The sequence below is a fragment of the Xenopus laevis genome, chromosome 2S (genome assembly GCF_017654675.1).
Source record: "Xenopus laevis strain J_2021 chromosome 2S, Xenopus_laevis_v10.1, whole genome shotgun sequence".
NCBI lineage: Eukaryota > Metazoa > Chordata > Amphibia > Anura > Pipidae > Xenopus > Xenopus laevis.
The window spans coordinates 103,764,291-103,784,556 of record NC_054374.1 but is presented as its reverse complement, the minus strand read 5'-3'; the positions used below and the strand labels follow the sequence as shown (position 1 = coordinate 103,784,556).

The following is a 20,266-nucleotide window of genomic DNA, read 5'->3' as shown; positions in this document are numbered from 1 at the left end:
GCTTTTTATTACTCGTCTTTCTATTCAGCCCCTCTCCTATTCATAGTCCAGTCTCTTATTTAAATCAATGCATGGTTGCTAGAGTAACTTGGATCCTAGCAACCAGATTGCTGAAATTGTAAAAACTGGAAAGCTGCTGAATAAAAAGCTAAACTCAAAAACCAATTGCAAATTATCTTGGAATATCACTCTCTACATCGTATGAACTCATAGGTGGAAAACCTCTTTAAGGTATCAGGCCACATAAATGCCTCCTGACTGGGTATAGTCATTACTCGCCTCCTGAACAATAGAAAATGATTTAGTGAAACAAGTGTATACCAGCCACAGATGTGACAAGAGAAAATAAGCAATATATCAAGGAGGGGGTGAAACCTTAAATGTCAGCTCTGTCACTTTTCAGTCAGCTGTTAACTGTACAACTGATTTTCTGATGTTTTGTCCATCTTGTTTTATATGGCCCTAATGATAACATAATGACTTCACCGCAGAGCTTCTAAAGACGACTAAATTGTGGTATGCCAGATGTACTTATCTTACACTGAAATGCAAAAGAGAACCTTTACTGTTTCCAGTTTATTTTTTCAGGTACATACATTTCCCTAACTGGCTTATTCAGCTGTATGATACGTGCTCATTCTCTCTAACTGCAAATGTTTCTTACAGTGCAAAGAGATATCATAACCAGCTGAACAATATGAATGCCCCTGTACATCTCTAGTAAATTACCTAAAAAAAATTACAGTAGGTATTATGTTTTAGATGTTATCATCTTTACCAAAGGTTATTCACTGGATTAGCATGTTGTTGTTTGTGAGCAGTTACTAGGATATCTAATTGCTTAATTACCCAACATCTACCCATACATGTTAAACAGATGGGATCTCTTGCTGTATGTCTTACTGTCACTACTGGAGAAGGGCATATTTAAATACCTATATTCACTTGAGAATTATCATGCACGTGAGGTTTTGCAAGGGCAAAATACATGTTGTCTTTGTCATTTGTATAGATCCTGTACAACTGCAGTTATTGATACACAATTCATTGTTCCACCACACATTTCAGTCCCCACAGGGGCCTTTATCAAAGACAATCATCCTTGATGCTCACCTATATATAATTAGCTTAAATGTCCAGTCAAATAAATCCATATACAGGTGTGGGAGCTCCAAATTACAGCAAGGCCATCTCCCTTCTACACTTCATCAAATAATTCATAGTTTTAGCAATTATTTTTTTCTCTGTAATAATAAAACAGTGTCTAGTATTTGATCCCAACTAAGCTGCATAAATCCATATTGGTAACGAAACAACCCTATTTGATTTTATTTCATGTTTAAATGTTTTTAATGATTTTAAAGAAGACAAAGTATATTGATCCAAATTATGGAAAGTTTAAATATCCAGAAAACCCAAGGTCCTGAGAATTCTGGATAATGGGTACCATTCCTGTATTTGTTAATCTCTGCTGAGCCTCTCTCTAAACAATCCTGTATTGACCCAACTTCTGCATAAAGGCTTCTTAGAAATTAAACTATGTATCCAGAAAAACAGCAGTCAGTTTTGGGCAAAGACTACAAAATGAAAGCCCCTGTGTATATTTTACAGGGAAATTATCACATTTTAACAGTAGTAATTTTTATATTGATTCTTAAAGGCTAATGAAAATATATGCAATGATGTATTCTATATACAGTGAAACTCCAATTTTACATTTCTTCAGTTAAGGTTTACACCTTTTTTGCAATATCACCAGTTTACAATGCAATTCAATCAGTGCTTTTTCTGGATTTTACACACTTTACATTTTGGCCTGGTTTTCTAAAAAAATGCCTGTTTGTCCACTGTGAGTGGTAATTTTAGAGAAATTAACCTTTTGTAAAATATAAAGCCATATTGTTTTTTCCTGGGTCCTCTTTTAAATTGTTAAGCCATATTTTTTTTCCTGGGTCCTGTTTTAAATTGTTAATCACTTACATTGTTAGCTTGTGCATCTGACCACTAAGAGTAGTTTTGTACAAAAGCTTGTAGGTGACTGTTCAAATCAAATTGCTGATGGGTTGTACTTATTACCCATGTTCGTTATGTGCCCATCATTTACATATATATAATTGACACAGTGCTACATGAATGTATATTAGAGATTTTACATTTTACATTCACATAAGTCCCTGCCCCAGGAACATAAGGTCCTATCACATTCGTATACTATTGGCTATTAGTAAAATAACCTGCATGTAGGTGGGAGGAAAGCCACACAACATGAGTTGAACATACAAACGCCTTCAGATAGTGTCCTAGGATTGGACAGTGTTTATATGTGTAAGTTCCTCCACCTAACACTTTTCTTGGCTATAAACAACATATTCATGCTGAGTCGCTTTATAAATAAATGATGATTAGACTGGTGAGTCACTTACATTGACTACCTATAGCTGATTCCATTATGAGTCAGCACTTTGCAGTACCTTACTGACACCATAAGCATGGCTGAGTTGCCAAAATTCAGGTTAAGAAAGCATAATGATAAACCATTTACAGTTGTGTTCAGAATAATGTGTTTAAAAAAGTGAATAGAGCTAAAAATCATTATAATAGCTTTTATTTTCATACACACAAACGCATTGGGAACACTGCACATTCTATTCCAAATCAAAACGTGAAGAAAAATGTATCAAATTTGTGTTATTCCTTTACAGAAAGGGAATATTAGGCTGTTCCAAAAAAAATAGCACTATCTGCATCCTTCTTTACAAACTCATTCACTGTATAAACTGAAAAATGTTTCAAGATTTTGCTGGGTGGCTGTATTGGGGCATATGGCTGCGCATTATGAGGGAGTACCTCAGTTTGCTTGTTATTTTGGATGTGGGGGTGTGCTGACTGATCTCTATTACATTCACACAAATTAAGTTTTGACCCAGTAACCTGGTTTTCAGTAGGGCTAAGAAAAGAAACTCGTTACCATAAAATCATTGTGCACTTTATATAAAGCCATATATTTATTAAGTGTTCTATATACAGTACATTGATTTCTAAAAATTGACATACTCATAAATATGCTACAGTACTACTGTATAACAGACAATATTGATGAAGTTGTGTGTGTTTGTAAATATGAACTACATGTGAAACCTTAATTTAACATTTGCAGTTTTCCTTCATTTTACACAGTTTTTTTGTGGTCCCGCCAACATATAATGCATTTCCCTGATTTTACAATTTCCCAAATGTAACGCCATTTTTTGCTAGTGCCTTTTATATCTCTTAGGTTTCTGGATCAGCTAACAATATCAACATACCTTACCTTATTATAAAGAATAATAACTTTATAACCCATAAGTATGCACAGTGTTGTTGATAAGCCACATTGCTGACATCTTGGAACAAAGTGCACTACATTCTTTGGATTTAACTAAAGATTGTGGAATGTTATACAGTTACAACTGAAGAAATTAACTTGTTGCATAAGATGATCATGTGCTTGTCCTTTGATGGTTTAACTTTGAACTGTACTGTAGCATTAACAATTGTGGCAATTTCATGTTTGTCACTGAATGTGTCTGAATGTACACTGCAAAACCATATGGTTATCAGCACAGTGCATTATAGTACTGTTAAGCTGGCCATAGACGCAAAGACGCAAATAAATCTTTTAACCTGTCCGATCGACCAAATGACTGATCTCGATGTCGTATGATCGTATGATTTTCGGAATGTGTGAGTCCCAACATTTTTTGTCCGGTGGAGATCAGTCGTTTGGTCGATCGGACAGGTTAAAAGATTTCTGTCGGCTGCCGATAATATCTCTGCATGTATTGCCGATCGTACGAGTTTCAGTGGGAGACTGTCACTAGGTTTGGTCAGACATAACTATCGTACGATTGCTGTCAGGGGCAGAACATCGGCTAATCTGTTCTTTAACTACTTTATTTGATCTGAATGATAAGACTTTGATCTGAATGGTTAGTGGCAGGTCAGGAGATGGGGAAGTCCGATCGTTCAAGGATTCGAATGATCTTTGCATCTATGGCCAGCTTTACAGTAAATTTACAGATTATCTTTAGGTGGCTGCAAGGCCACAGAAAATATTAATGAATGGGTGCCTTTACTAGCAAGCAAACAATGATGACACATGTGTGAGCATTTGAAAGTTGTTGTTTTTTTTGCCATGTGACTGCCTAACATGATACGACAACCTTTATTTTACAAATATTATGTATTGATACTTATATGGAAAAAAGTCAGAAATTGCCTGGTCTGTCTGTACATTTTTACCAGTATGCAGAATGCTTCTTAGCATAACCTATGTGTCCAAGATCATTAACTAATATTATCGATTACAAGTAAAGCTAATGGTGCTGGCTCTTTCTGAAAGCACATGACTTGGCAAAATGACCTGAGATGATTGCCTACACACCAATATTACAACTAAAAGAAAACACTTGTCGGTTCAGGAATGACATTTTTATATGGTAGAGTAAATTATTTGCAGTGTAAACCGTGTAATTTATAAATAAAAACTTCACCATATAAATCGTGACAGAATTCCTTTAAAAACAAACCTACAGACCCTATCTCTTACATATCCCGGGGACTGCCTGTATCATCACATCATCAGAATCCAGGCTGCAAATGGCTGCACAGAGAGTTGCTATCCCAACCCATATGCTTTCATTTTTGTGCATTTCCGTGGGAAAGGGCAGGGGTGCTTCGCCAATGAGGCGAGTTGAGGCTGTGGCCTCAGGTGGCAGAGCCCCACTAGGTACCAGGGGCAGCAAAAATTCTGCTCCTGGTACTTTAAGAGCCAATTTCCGGGGGAGGGGGGGTAGCAGCAACTGCTGCTGCCTCAGGCGGCGGAGGGGCCAGGATCGCCCCTGGGAAAGGGGGAACGTCAAGCTTAAATCCCCTGTACATTCCAAGAACTGTTCTTAAATAGCAATTCTAGTTGTTCTATACAAAGAATGTTTTCATGAGTGCTGTGTTGCCTGTGATACCATTCAGCATATTAGATGGTCACCCAAGTCAATCCAAAATCAAGCTGAAGCCATTTTTACAAGTCCAGAAGCATTCAAATCCATACCCCTTGAAGCAGAATGGAATGTCACTTTATTGTTTTAATCGCAACAGCCACAATAACTGAACAGCTAAGGATTAAACTAACATTAGGTTAGAGATCATGATTTTTAAAGCGGTCAATAGTTTCCATATGGATATGCAATTTAATATATATATATATAACAACTGCAAACAGGATCAGCACTCTCGGGTCTTAAAATTGTAGAAAATATTTTTACTAATAAATGGGCTCAAGACTAACGTTTCGGCCCCATCCAAGGCCTTTCTCACTTTTTTATATATATATATATATATATATATATATATATATATATATATATATATATATATATATATATATATATATATATATATATATACTTCCCAATATTTAGCACAGCAGTTAACATTTCCACTTTGTATTCCCACCAATTTAACAAAAACACACCCCCTTTTTGCAGGCGTAGAATGACAGACACACAATGGTACCCACATTACATAGCATATTGCAGCCCTCAGTATTTCATGACAGATACAGTGGCAGCCCCAAGCATTTCCTGACACCTACCCCCACCTCTTTGTGCTCTCTCCTTCTTTTTGCAGCCTGTGTTTGATCTTCACATTTGCCTGTTTTTCTCCATATAATCTTTCACTCCCCAATAATTTTCCTCACATTTACATACCACATTTTCAACTTTCCTTTCACCTCACTCTACAAAAGCCTTGTCGGGCAGGCAGAAATGTTGGCAGGGACCAGCAGGTGCTGTGAGGGTGATACCTTTTCTGGAAATCTAATATCCAGAGTGATTTGAATTAAAAGAAGGCCATCTACTATAGTCCATTTTAGGCAAATAATTATAATTCTATATCACTTGCTAGCTCTTTTGTTTATTACTTTTATGTTTAAAGCTACAAAATATTCAGATAGGAACATCATGCACCAGTTTCATAATAACATAGTAAGTTAGGTTGAAAAGACACATCCATCAACTTCAACCTTTTATGTCTATATAACCTGCCTAACTGCTAGCTGAACCCAATTTGAAGCCTCTCCAATTTGCCTGAGAGGGCAAAACAATTCCTTCCTGACTCCAAAATGGCAATCAGACCAGTCCCTGGATCAACTTGTACTATGAGCTATCTTACATAATCCTGTATTCCCTCACTTGCTATCTTATCCTTATCCTGCACATACTTTTGCATAACTGCTCATTCACATGTTGCTTGTACTTTACTGCAGGAAGAAATAGGTTTTACTCTTATGTTCAAACTGCTACAGCCAGTTGCCCAATATAATAAGGTACTATTTATTCTATCATAATTTACACAAGAGATTTCTGCATGCTAATTACAAATGGCTTCTGACATAATCTGAGGCATGAGTGATATTCCTAATTTACTACTACAGGTTTGGGATCCGTTATCCAGAAACCAGTTATCTAGAAAGCTCCAAAATACTGGAATGTTGTCTCCCATAGACTCCATTATTATTAAATAACCACATTTTTTATAAAAAAAAATATTTATTTTTTCTCTAATAATAATGTCCCCTTTCTTTGTAATATTGACACAGTACCCTGTACTTGATCCAAACTTAGCTATAATGCATCTATATTGAAAGCAAAACAAGCCTATTGGGTTTAATTATTGTTTAAATGATTTTCTAGTAGACTTAAGGTATGAAGATCCAAATTACGGAAAGATCCATTGTCCAGAAAACCCCAGGTTCTGAGCATTCTGGATAACCAAGAATTATTTTGGTCCTATACCTGTATTAGTACTTGGTTAGCAGCAATAAATTCCTATACACACTTTGGGGCTGATTCACTAAGGGTCGAATAATGAGGGTTAATTAACCCTCGATATTCGACTAGGAACTAAAATCCTTCGACTTTGAATATCGAAGTCGAAGGATTTAGCGCAGATAGTACGATCGAACGATCGAAGGATTATTCCTTTGATCGAACGATTAAATCCTTCGAATCGAACGATTCGAAGGATTTAAATCCAACGATCTAAGGAATATCCTTCAATCAAAAAAAGTTAGGCAAGCCTATGGGGACCTTCCCCATAGGCTAACATTGACTTCGGTAGCTTTTAGATGGCGAACTAGGGGGTCGAAGTTTTTTTTAAAGAGACAGTACTTCGACTATCGAATGGTCGAATAGTCGAACGATTTTTACTTCGAATCCTTCGATTCGAAGTCGTAGTCGAAGGTCGCAGTAGCCCATTCGATGGTCGAAGTAGCCCAAAAAATACTTCGAAATTCAACGTTTTTTTACTTCGAATCCTTCACTCGAAGTTAGTGAATCGGCCCCAAAATGTTTTATCCTTTTATTTAATATTAACGTAACCTTACTAGTATGACATAACATATCAATCACAAGAAGGATTCATGAAAATAAACATTTTCCATGCATTTTCAGAGACTCATAACCCTGATGCAAATGTTCATCCTATTGAAGTCGAAAATAAACCATAGACTGAGGGACCCCAAAGACTATAAACTCTCCTTATTGCTCCCACCCATACCCCGAGAGACTGAAAAAAAGTCTGAAAATACCATCAGTGTATAATAAATATATTTAACTTTATTCATCAACACACTCTGTTCCAATGCCCACCCTAATAAGCTTTGCAAAAGTGAAGTACAGCAATTTAAATACAATTGGTACTGCCACAATATAGCAAAAATGCAATACAGTTGTGGGGCCTGATATCCAGAATGCTCAGGACCTCTTTCCGGATAAGGGGTGTATCCATAATTTAATCTCCATATGTTAAGTCTACTAAAAATCATTTAAAAGTTGAATAAACACAGTATGATTGTTTTGCCTCCAATAAGGATTAAAGGAAAACTATACCCTGAACAATGTAGGTCTCTATAAAACTATATTGCATGAAACAGCTTATATATAAACCCTGCTTGAAGTAAATAAACCATTTTCATGATAATATTCTTTTTAGTATGTAGCATTGGGTAATCATAAATAGAAAATTGCCACTTTAAGATCCCGTGGGATTCAACTATTCACGGGGGAAACACAAACAAATCAAACAAACCATACATGTATATGTCGCATGAGCCAAAATTCTGTTCCAGTTAGAGTTGTAGTATTTCTGGTCAGGTGATCTCTGAGGCAGCACACAGAGGGCTCAAGTGAAAAGATGTAAAAGGGCAATATTTACTTAAATATATATACCAGTTTGGTAAGATTCTTTAATATGCCACTTAATTTGATGTAAATTACCTGTTGAATAAATATTCATTTTGGGGGTATAGTTTTCCTTTAATAATAGCTTAGTTGGTATTAAGTACAATGTACTGTTTAATTACAAATTAAAAGGAAATCATTTTCAAAAATGTGAAATATTTGCTTGATATGGTCTAAAAAGTCTATGTGAAATGGCCTTCCCACAATTTGTCACTTTCTGGATAACAGGTTTCCAGATAACAGATCCTATACCTACCTGTATAAGGCAGCATTATAGGTAAATTTGGGCCTAGATATCTGAGGCTTGATCACAGACTTATACAGGGCAGGTCACAAAAATGGATGCTAATTTTAATCTATAATGGTACTTTGCACACAAGTTGCTATAAATGCAGTTTAACATGCTCAGCAGTTAATTAGCACTTTTATTCCCCTCTGTTCAGATTTTCTCCTGTTATTTAATCTACTCTCATTGTTGTGAATACTGTACTCTGTAACTGTAGAAATCTTCTTATTTCTCAACAGAAAGTTGTCAAGATCATGTTTATAAAGGATTTGTTTTAAACAAGCTTAAAGTCTTGCCTGTGTGAGTGAAAATCAAGAGGGGATCTGTGTATGTAGTGTAGGCCATGTATTTGTTTTAACGGTTTTATGATTTCATTTGTTCCTCCTAAAATACAGATTATATAGATAATACAGATTTGAAAAAAAAAAATCACAAAAAATCAGTTGTTTAGGTAAAGTTTTCAGTTGTTTTTGATTGTTTGGTCATTTTTCTGACAGAGAGGTTTTCAGGACTATAATAAGATGGCTAAACTGCCAATCAACTTAAACAAGGGCCAATAACTGAAATAAGTTCAGACTTACTTCAAAAAAGCATTAGAAAGTTGTGGGTTCACACCAGAGTTTAACCAGCAACAACACTCTCTAAGTACAGATATGGGATCCATTATCTGGAAACCCATTATCCAGAAAGTTACAAATTAGGAATGGCAATCTCCCATAGATTCCATTTTATCCAAATAATACAAAATGTTAAAAATGATTTCCTGTTTCTTTGTAATAATAAACGGTAGCTTGTATTTGATCCAAATTAAGATATAAATAAACCTTATTGGCAGCAAACTCTGCCTATTGGGTTTTTTAATGTTTACATGATTTTCTAGTAGACTAGAGCTCAATTATCCGGAAAATCTCATTCTGGATAAGAGGTCCCATACCTGTACATAAAACTCATAAGAAATGACCAAACTGTATGGAGAGATTGGACCATAAGATGCCAAACATGCTATAATACTGGAGACGTTAGCCTAGGTGTGGTCAGCTTATTTGCCATCAGTAGCACTGCTGTACTCAAGGAAATCACTGTTAGGAAGGAAGAACTAAGCTACAACACATAATGATCAAAAAAATGTTTTCCTTTCTCTCTTTAAGGTCACATGTATGATACAATTATGATTTCTATTCCACTTTCCTTTGTTGTGGCTGGCATCAAACTACTGTTCAATATTCTGTATTGTTCTATTTAAACCTTATCCCTGGTTACCAGACCTTTACAAAGATTCTCTGGCATACCCATATTAGTGTCAAGTACTAAAGCTGTTTTTATTTCATTCACTGCATCCAGAGCAGCTTTACTTGTCCTTCTATACACTATGGCTTTTCTGAACACAACACCCCTCAGGATACTGCCGAGCCTACAAAAGAACTGGGCCTCTAAAAATAACATTCCGAAGCTGGCAAACCCACAGATTAGGTTTCTGGAAGATAATTTGACCTGGTGTATTTGTTTTACATTGCATTGCATTGAACATAATACCAGGAACCTAGGAACAACTAGTGATGATCAGTTTAAGAAACTACTAGAGCATACAATACTGACAAAATGTTTTTAACCGTAAAAATGAAAGCACATATAAGAGAATATTAGATTTACAGTGTTCAGAAGGGAAGGCATTGGCTCTTACTATCTTTAGTATCCCATTTTCTCTAAACACATTTACCTAAACCTGAAATAGTTACTGTATTTATGCCAATATACTATAGATATAGGATTTTTTAACCGGGAACCCATTATCAAGAAAGCTCTCAATTATGGAAGGCCACCTCTCATAGACTCCATTATAATCAAATAACTAAATTTTTTTAAAATAATTTACTTTTTCTCTGTAGTAATAAAACTGTAACTTGCACTTCATTTTAACTAAGATACAAAAAAAGCAACAACAATCCTATTGGGTTTACATATACGTATCATGTTTAAATGATTTTTAGCAGACTTATGGTACGGGGATCCGGATTAAGGAAAATGTCTAAAAAAAACCCAGGTCCCAAACACTGTACTACAGTATGTCAATCATCTGAACACAGCCTCTACATGACCATTAAGAACCTGTGCTGCACTTATTCCTGGCTGTCCCATGTTAGCATATCTCAATGCTTACCTGTGAATTGGCATATTTATGTAGTCTTAAGGTTACTAATATTGTGGTGGCTACCAGGGTCACTTTGATAAGGAGTAACCACACAGAGGTATAGTGACAATATTTAAAGGATACCGATCATTAGTTTCATAAGGGCTAATGTACAGTATATGTAAAATTGCACACAATAATATAAAGTATGCATAATAACCAATATGGTTTGAATTACTCTTTAAAGGGCCAGTGAACAATGTGCTTAGTACAAATGCTAAATAAGTCAGTTGGGCACCTTGCTTCGAATTGTGATACGTGAAAAGTGCATATTGGTGGGTGCAGGCCAGCCCTGTCCTTACAGGGCCCTATTGTGCTTCTCCCTTCTTCATGAATACAGGACTGCCGAATGTCAGAAGTGATCTTCTCTTAAAATCTGGCTTATAGTATTTATAGTAAATCTTAAAGGGATACTATGATGGGAAAAAAAATTTTTTCAAAATGAATCAGTTAATAGTGCTGCTCCAGCAGAATTCTGCACTGAAATCCATTTCTGAAAAGAGCAAACAAATTTTTTATATTCAATTTTGAAATCTGACATCGGGCTAGACATATTGTCAATTTCCCAGCTGCCCCAAGTCATGTGACTTGTGCTCTGATAAACTTAAATCACTCTTTACTGCTGTACTGCAAGTTAGTGTGATATCACCCCCTCCCTTTTTCCCCCCAGCAGCCAAACTAAAGAACAATGGGAAGGTAACCAGATAGCAGCTCCCTAACACAAGATAAAGGCTGCATGATAGATCTAAGAACAGCACTCAATAGTAAAAACCCATGTCCCACTGAGACACATTCAGTTGCATTTAGAAGGAAAAACAGCAGCCTGCCAGAAAGCTTTTCTCTCCTAAAGTGCAGGCACAAGTCACATGACTGGGGGCAGCTGGGAAATTGACAAAATGTCTAGCCCCATTTCAGATTTCAAAATTGAATATAAAAAAAATCTGTTTGCTCTTTTGAGAAATGGATTTCAGTGCAGAATTCTGCTGGAGCAGCACTATTAACTGATGCGTTTTGAAAAAAAACATGTTTCCGATGACAGGATCCCTTTAATAAAACTTGTAAAACTGAAGTGATCTATTTAGTGATCGCTAGGTTTTGAAGACTGACAGCACAATGTCATGATCGGCTCTTGCTTCCACCTTTAACAGCCGCCTATCACCTCGGGAGGAGCCCTCGGCTAATCGGATGCCGCAAGGTCTTAATAAGAGAGGAGCCAAGTGAGGGTTCTGGACGAGCAGAGGGGCACAATTGTTAAAGTCTAAGATGTAGAGCGTAGTCAAACAGGCTGGGTCAGTGAGGGCAGAATTCAAGCGAAGTTGGGCAGGCAAGGGTCAAAACCGGAGAATCAATCAGAATGGTCAGACAGGCATGGGTCAGATAACAGAGTTCAGAATAGTCGGATAACAGGCAAGGGTCAGGATCACAGAAGTTAGAGTAGTCAGACAGGCAGGGGTCAAAACAGGAATCAGACAATCAGGATTGCACAGAAATAGCACCAGGAACTCACAGAGATGAACCTAACAACGGGCAAACATTACACTTACAAGGTCCCTTTAATACTATTTCAATTTGTCGCCTTTGCGCGATGATGTCATGACACCAGTGTCAAATGCGCATAAAACACGGAAGTGCCCGCCATAGAGAAACCGGCGAAGCAGGACGAAAGATCAATGCGGCAAGCGTCCCCGCCAGCCCACTAGACCACCAGGGTGAGTGTTTCTCACACATACATGTCAACTTCAGAAACAGTAGTGACTAAAGTTAAAAAAAGGAGATGTCCACAAATTCTCCTTATAATCTACAACTTGATAATAATTGTACTGGAATACAGAGTAAAAAAAACTCAAGGGATTAGCCCTAAATGCCTTTATTTTCATATCATAATGACAACTACAACATATGAAGCCCATGATGAAGGTATGAGTCAGCTACTTGCATCCCAGGCAAGAACTTTGCCTAACCTTTTCAAATGATCAAAGTAGTTTGTCTCACCTCTCTATCTATGCATAACATTAAAACAAAAACAATGTCAAGTCATCTAATAGTTATGGCTGTCCGGGTCAAAACTGCCTGCCCGGTTTTCCAAATTAAGAGAACCGGGTAGCGATTCACAGCCCCGCCCCTGACATCATGAACTATCATGTCGCTGCCACATCCCGTTACATCATGGCCCGCCCCCTGCCCGGAGATAGACAAAAGGTGGCAACCCTATACCACCCTGACATTTGTAATATAAGTATATTCTTTCCAGTACATTGAAATCCTTCTAGAAAGATGTAAAACCCATATCTCTAGAGGACCTCACAACACAAAATAATTCAGTGGTTGAAAATGAGGTAAAGGGTTAAGCCAAAGCATCTAAATATACTCAATGTAATTCTGAAAAGGAAACAATTACAATTTTACTGAGCTGTTTTAAGGTAAAGCATATTCAGCATTGTTTAATATTTATTTCTCTCTAAACAGATGGTGTGTTAGAAGCTTAAGATGCACACAAAACATTATTTGAGATAGGCCTAAACATTCCCAAAACTACAGGAGCACTCTTAAAATACTAAATGGGTCATAATAAGTACTTCAGTGTTTTCACACATTTGTGAAAGTTATGCTCACCACAATTTGCTGTGTGTGCTATCCTAAAAATGTGTGTGCTGGTGCTTTTAGCATTCATATTTGTACCTGTAAGTGATAAAGGCAGATGTTTGGCTGATGCATCGATCTTTACACTCATGATTTATTCAAATGTACTTGTTAACAGCATTTACTTCATTGCCTGCATTACAAATTTAAGTTTACAGCTATCTCCCCTGGTGGTACAGCAATACACATACACACACAAAATCATATAAATACAGTATATATATATATATATATATATATATATATATATATATATATATATATATATATATATATATATATATATACATACACACAGTTAGGTCCATAAATATTTGGACAGACAACTTTTTTCTAATTTTGGTTCTGTACATCACCACAATGAATTTCAAATGAAACACAGTGGCAGAACTACCAGGGGTGTAAAATGTGCAGCTACACCAGGGATCGTATCCCACCTGCACCCTTTATGGGGTCCGCTGTCCCAAGAAAGAAATGGTAACCATCTGTATTATGAAACGGCTCAAAATCAATTTGACTGCATTTAGCTGAATTTGAGCAGACAGTATGTCTCTGAACACATCAGAATTAATTTGGCTGCTTCTGTCCTGTGTCACATCATGGATAAACAATAGTGTCCCAGTGCCACAGGCAGCCATGCACGCCCAAGCCATCACACTGCCTCCCCCATGTTTTATAGGTGATGTGGTATGCTTTGGATCATGAGTTGTTCCACTCCTTCTCCATACTTTTTTCTTGCCATCATTCTGGAAGAGGTTGATATTGGTTTCATCTGTCCAAAGAATGTTTTTCCAGAACTGTGCTGGCTTTTTTAGATTTTTTTTGTTTTTAGCAAAATCCAATCTAGCCTTTCTATTCTTGATGCTTGAGGGTTGCAGTACACCCTCTGTATATTCTTTCATGCAGTCTTATCTGTAGATTTTGCCACTTCTAATATTGTAGCAATTTCTTGAATGTTTTTTTCTGTTTTTGCAGCTTAAGGATGGCTTGTTTCCCCTGCATGGAGAGCTCCTTTGATCACATGTTGGCTAGGTATAGTTAATGTATAGTAAATGCAGTATATCTATTTTTGGGTAAGATAATATCTTAAAGGGGAATTCCACAAAAACATAACTTACGTGTTTTGAAAAGTAAACATTATTTCAAGCAATATACATCAATTAAAAAATATGCAGACTTTTCATGATTTTTAATGGTTTCTGACAGTTCCCTGCTCTTCTGCTGATCTTTCTGACTACTTTGCTGAGCTGGCTGACTACTGTTACTTTGTATCAACAGCCATTTGTCCTAAGACTGCATCCTCCAAACCACACAATTCCCTGTACATGTGATTTCAATAAGGAACGGAACACCTTACTTTTTGAAGAAACAATTAACTGTGATGGGTATACTAGGGGTTTCTGTGTTATGTGGACCTCTTTATCAAATTTTGGTTTGGAAGCCGGAGTTCCCCTTTAAGTATAAATATTTACTACAAACCAGGCCATGTTTAACTTTATTTTAGATAAAAAATAAGGTTTGCTTTATAACAGGAAACATTTAAAAAACAAATTTTACCAATGACTGTCATGGAATCTGATGGTTGAAGCATTATTACAAATGTATGGTATATGTCCTATTCTAGAAAATTTCTTATTTATTTATATTTGTTTGGATTATTTGCCTTCCTCTTCTACTTCTTTCCAGCAAATGGGGGTCACTAAACTCATGATAATTTGACAGATATGTCAGATCGCACTAAAATCCATCATTTAAGGTGGCCATACACAGGGAGATCCGCTCGGTTGACAATGTCGCCAAATGGGCAAGTCTCTCCCTGATATGCCCACATTGAGGTGGGCGATATCGGGCTGATCCGATCAGAATGCAGACAATAGAAGCAGTCAAATTGTGGGACTGCATCAATGAACAGATGCCACATCAATGAACAGACCCTGCATCTGGCCGACTTTCCGCCAGATATTGATCGGGGATGCCCCTGTCGGATGGCCCACACACCGGCCAATAAGCTACCAACTCGGTCTGTTTGCAGCTTTTATCGGCCGTGTATGGAGGCTTTTAGGAATGAAAAAACTTAACGTCTATGGTGAACTTTAGTGTGCCAGGATTTCTCATTTAAAATCTGGTAACGTCCATGACTCTTAGATCTCATAAACCCTACCCTATGCAAGATAGATGCCCAAATGGCTTTCAACAAATTTGCTAAATTATCCCTATCATTTACAGTACTACTTTCAGAAAAAGGGTTACAGCTCAGTTGTTTTATCAGTTATGTCTATAACCAATACACAAAATTACTTATTTATTTAAATCTTTAGAAATAATCGAATATTTCGTTTTGACACCATTTAATAACGACAGTGAAAAGCTAGACTGGTAGGTGAAAATGAATAACCTGAAATCCTGGACTCTGAAATAAGGGCTTAAGTACAGTATTTTGTTTGGCAAATAAAATATCTGTTAAACACTTCATAATTTACTGTAAACTGTTAAAACAGCAGTGTACCAGCCAGATAATACACTTCTATTACTGTATATCCCACTTCCTTGTTCTAGATTTCTAAAGGCTTAATATTTAAGGTCAGCTTTATCTGGAAATATAAATAATCACAGAGCTTGTAAAACTGGTAACGGGCTCTTTTGTTGGTGATAATGACACTGAACAGATTACCAATCTAACTCCACTCAGAAGAAGGAGAAAGTATTTCCTCTATGCTGGGCAATGTACATCAGATAAACAGGATGCCAAAGGTTTATGACAGATGAGAGGTAATTTAAATTTTTATCCCACTGTATGTACATGAATCATAAATATACTATTGGGAATCAGTAGTTACACAGAAATCATACTTCCTTTTAGTGCCATGTTCACCATGACAATGATACTGTAGTCAGAACTTGTATTTATACATAAAACAGAGCTCATTTACTAAAAAGGGTAAAGTATAAACTGCAAAAAGCAAATGCCAATGGCCAAGTTTCCCCCAAAGTGCACCTGGCTCCACTATAAGTGTGGCTGCTGCTGTCTCTGAATCTCTTATATGCAAATGCTTGCACATAATTTAACAGTGTATGGGGCATAAGCAAGAAAAACCTCTGAACAACATGTAAGGGGTGGCCAATAGACATCCACATATTTGCCCCAGCACCAACCAACAGGCTCTAGAAGCAGCACCTGCAGAAACAAAGTACAATAGGAGCTCTGTATGGCTACTTATGGTGATTCTTTGTACTCTAGTGCATTGTACTTTATTATTATTAACATTTATTTATATAGTGCCAACATATTTCGCAGTGCTGTATAGTAAATGTGTTTATACAACCAAATCACATGAATTACATACATAAAACATAGGGAGTTACATACTTCACAATGAATACCAGTATAAAAGGTGAGGATGGCCCTGTGCAAAGAGAGCTTGCAATCTAAAGGGAAGGGAATAAGACACAAGGTGTGGGAGTGGGCAAGATCATAATTAATTGGGTGAGAGATCTACTAGAGTACTGTATGTGGTATTGCATTTGGTAGTTAAAAACTATACCCCCAAAATGAATACTTAAGCAACAGATAGTTTATATGTGGCATATAATGTGGCATATTAAAGAATCTTACCAAACTGGTCTATATATTTAAGTAAATCTTTCCCTTATACATCTCTTGCCTTGAACCACCATTTAGTGATGGTCTGTGTGTTGCCTCAGAGATCACCTGACCAGAAATCCTACAACTCTTTCTGTAACAGGAAGAAGTGTCGAAGCAAAAGACAGAACTGTCTGTTAATTGGCTCATGTGACCTAACAAGTATGGTTTGTTAGTATGTTTGTGTGCACAGTGAATTGTACGATCCCAGGGGGCGGCCCTTATTTTTTTAAATGCTCAATGTTGTAGCCCCAGTGCCAGGCCTACTTGGTAGGGCACCCTAGGCAACCCGGCCAAGTACTTCGCCCCCGCCGCTCGCGCATGCACAGAAGTGTGCGAACGGCAATGAAGCGCGAGTGCGCATGCGCAGAATCCGTGAGCGTGCGCAGAAAACCATATATTACGCAGAACTTCAGCCACAGCTTCTGAACACAGCGGTCAGAGCTAGGGGAAGGCGTCAGAAGAGGTACGTGCCTGGCGCCCCTGTGCCTTTGCGCCCTAGGCAAGTGCCTCTTCTGCCTACCCCTAGTTCCGGCCCTGTGTAGCCCCCACCCTTCCCAGCTATATTCAGGTGATCCCACTGGTGTCTAATAAAAGGGCAGCCAAGATTGGGAGTTTTACTTTGAAAGCAGCTAGTAAGTTGCAGGTAAAACTTAGTCGATTGTAAAATGTATAATGAAGCAATAGAATTCTTAATGAATCAGATGAAAATTGAGTGTAGGACTGGCCAGATATGGGATGATTTTGACGTAGTTGGCCAGCTTAAATATATTGCAATTTAAGGACAAACAATCCCTGTTTTGTTTAAAGGGTAAGGCATTTTTCAGTAGCAGTATGCACAAAATATATTGATAATGGGTTGAGTGCAGAGGACTCTTGCATTTGTCTATATGTATTTTGTGGTCGCAGCCTCATTGCACCCCCGCCTAATGGTTTTAAAAATTAGTGGTGAGCACAACTTTCCTTGTTTGTTAAAGATATTAATACAACAGAAATGCTACAATAAGAGTTAATCTCCTCATTTCCTTGCATTACAACCATGCAATATTTTCCATACTAGTAACAAAATAGATCTTTACATATATCAGATGATCAAGTACGGAGTCATTCTCATGACAATAAATTACTCTAGGGATAGGCCAGTTTTTATCAGGTAATCCCACAAAGGCTGTACGTCATTTGTACATTCTCAGTTGCCTTAAAGGGGCAGTCACATTTTCAAGTACCTCTTTAAAAAAACAAAAGAACAAACTGTTAAAAACACAAGACTCAATTTAATATCAAAAGCCATAAAAGCATTTGAATGGCAGGGGTTTCCAGGTTCCATTTTCTAACCCTGTGTTGCTGCAACTAAAAATCAGGGAAAATAACTCTTTGGAGCTCTCTGCTTTAGCGACCTTGCAAATTCCAAGAAAATTAAAGCATATTGTAATATTCTTGCACAGAAATCACTGGCAGGAGCTCCCCCCCCCAGGAATGACCTTAAAGGAAGCAAGTTGCTGCGTTTTTTGAGCTTCATTGGTCAGAAAGTGTTGCAAATTTTAACTTTATCTGAAGGTCCCCCCAGTTTCATGGCCTCCATTCTGATCCGATTGTTCGGGCCTTATCGCCCACCTCAATGTGGGCCATTGGGACATCGCCAAACGTGCGGATCTCCCTGTGTATGGCCACCTAAAGGGGTGAATGCTTATATGCTTACTGGAACTACAAGAAAGCAACCATTCTAACCATGTTTTCATACATAACCCTGTTAAGAGCTAACAGGGACATCAAAAGTGCACTGTTTCCTGTTTGGCTCCAGTTGAACATAACATTCATTTGATATCTGAGGCAGGTTTATCTTAAGTAAATAAAGATGACAGGAAGAAACTTTGCCTAAGGAAAAAGACAAGACTATTAGTTTCCTAGCTTCTAGCACAGACTGTAAAATTATTTTTAGTCTTATGTGTCTGATTGTTGTTGAAATTAGCAGTTATAAGTCCCAACACTTTGGATATATTCAAAGGCAGTAGGGGGACTTTTTTACTAACAGTGGAGAAATCTGTCCTGGTGCAGAAACCTATAAAAATGAATACATTTTAAAATTACCCTTATAGTAGGTAGATGAAATTTAACTGTGGATTAGACAATTTTACACTACATCAAGGCAAATGAACTTAATGGTAGTGAGGGGAGAAGGCATGCAATATTACACACTGATACAATTACTCTATGTGCTGGGTTTACATGTACTTTCCAGGCCCTTTCTGTATAGGAGCCCCCTGGGGTCTACTCCCCTATAGTTACTCCACTGAGCAAGTGTCACAATTTATCATGAAACGAAATTGAGAAATCTGAGCATAAGTATGAAGCTTTCACCATTAATTATTACACCAACAAAAAAACCCTGTGATATCAGTTCCTTGTGAAAGATTATCCGATAATCAATAGGGCTCAAATGAGTAACTGTTCGTGTGCATTTAATATCAGGAGATGCCAGGGTTTAACTACACAACATTGCACTGCACAGAAGCAGTCACCAAACTGCAACCCTGTGAATACCACCAACAAATTTTTCAAAGGGTGAAGACAGAGTTAAGCAGTGGAAACATTCTCAGCTCTATTAAAATTATTATTAAACTATTGTTGAATAGCTTATACATGGACTAAGGAGGGGGGGGGATCATAGAATGCTGTAATGTCTCTCACTGAGGGAAAACGACTGTATACAATAGGAGCCAGCAGCCTTCAAACACTTCTTACTGCAGACTAGTCTTTATGTACAGACATGCAGACAGGCAGATAGACAGGCACACATTTCTACGTTTCCAGAGCTTTGGATAAAACAGACACACAACAGGCAAGTACAACACACAAGACTGCAGCAGCATAATGGAAGCGATTTGTAGGCACATGCCACACGTGAAGATGGTGGGGTATTCCATTTTACTTTGCATTGTAATCTATTTTTTTTTATCCATATCTTAAGTATGCTAACTTGTGCAATTACTATGCACTGTTATTATTTATCACTGTGCATTTTCAAATGGCAATAAATATAATTGGAAGACGGCAGGAGACCCTATGACTTTGAGAGAGCCAGTGGGATTTTACCTGTTGTGCAGCTGGAATTCGTAACCACCTCTCGGTTTCAGGGGCTCCACTCCATGGGAGATCCCCCAGTCCTGTAAGAAGAGAGAGAGAAGCCACAAACAAGAGAGTTGAACCAGGCTGCTGCCTCTTAGCTCAGAGTCTGT

The 20,266-nt window shown here is 37.4% G+C and overlaps 1 protein-coding gene across 1 annotated transcript in view; it reads right to left on the bottom strand.

Annotated features, from left to right (window-relative positions):
- Window positions 1-20,266, bottom strand: part of cracdl.S (CRACD like S homeolog) — a 50,825-nt gene extending 30,559 nt beyond the window's left edge. The window contains exon 1 of the mRNA XM_041584219.1: window positions 20,124-20,266. The gene's annotated coding sequence lies outside the window, so the exon portion shown is untranslated. The remainder of the gene's footprint in view (window positions 1-20,123) is intronic.